The sequence below is a fragment of the Manacus vitellinus genome, unplaced genomic scaffold (assembly GCF_001715985.3).
Source record: "Manacus vitellinus isolate BGI_N305 unplaced genomic scaffold, ASM171598v3 scaffold_121_pilon, whole genome shotgun sequence".
Lineage (NCBI taxonomy): Eukaryota > Metazoa > Chordata > Aves > Passeriformes > Pipridae > Manacus > Manacus vitellinus.
Window position 1 is genome coordinate 420,632 of NW_021938903.1, and position 1,119 is coordinate 421,750.

Genomic DNA, 1,119 nt, shown 5'->3' on the forward strand with positions numbered 1-1,119 from the left:
CACGCGGCAGGGACACCCCGGTGTGGCCTGTGTGGGGACACGGGGATGGCCGTGGTGACAAAGGAACAGCCACCACGTTGACAGGGACAGTCATGGTGCTGACCAGGGCACAGCCGTGGTGGTGACCAAGGGATGGCCACGGTGATGACAAGAGGACCACTGTGCTGGTGACAAAGGGACAACCATGGTGGTGACAAGACCATGATGATGACCATGGAACAGTCACAGTAGTGACAAGGGGATGGCCGTGGTGACAGAGGGGCAGCCATAGTGGCGACAAGGGGGTGGCCACGAGGGCACAGCCACGGGGTGACCAGGAGATGGCAACAGTGGTGACAATGCCTTGATGGTTACCAGGGGACAGCCACCATGGTGACATGGGAACAGCTGTGGTGGCGATAGGGGACAAGTCACCATGGTGGTGACCAAGCGATGGCCATGGCAGTGACAAGGGGGTGGCCACAAGGGGACAACCACAGTGGTGCCCAGGGGACAGGTGTGGCAGTGACAAGGCCACGGTGGTGCCCAGGGGACAGCTGCAGTGCTGGCACTGCCAGGAGGAGCAGCCATGGTGGCCCTGCTGTGGGGACACTCCGGAAGGGGGGACACTGTCCTGGGGGGGCTCTGTGTGTGAGGTGTCCCCAGGGCAGCCCAGGGTGGGACATGGCCACCCCCTGCCACCGCATCCCGGGGCTGTCCCTGGGCTGCCCTGGGGACACATGTGTCCCCTCCCCATGGGTGTGTCCCCCGTGCCCACACTACCTGTACCACCACAGACAGAGCTGGGCCCCCCTGTCTCTCCGTGTCCCCATGTCAGCCGTGTCCCTCTGTGTCTCCTTTGTTCCCATGTCACCAGTGTCCCCTTATGCCCCCATATCCCCTGTATCCCCCATGTCCCCCTGTGTCCCTATGGCCCCTGTGTCCCCTACATCCCCTTTGTGTCCCCCTGTGCCCCACATCAGCTCTGTCCCTCAGTGTCCTCGTGTCCCTCATGTTCTCATATCTCCTGTGTCCCCATGTCCCAGTGTCCCCATCTTCCTCTATCCCCATATCAGCTCTGTCCCCTCCCTGTGTCTCCCATGTCCAGAACACGTGTGTGTGTCCCCCAGTCCTGTCCCC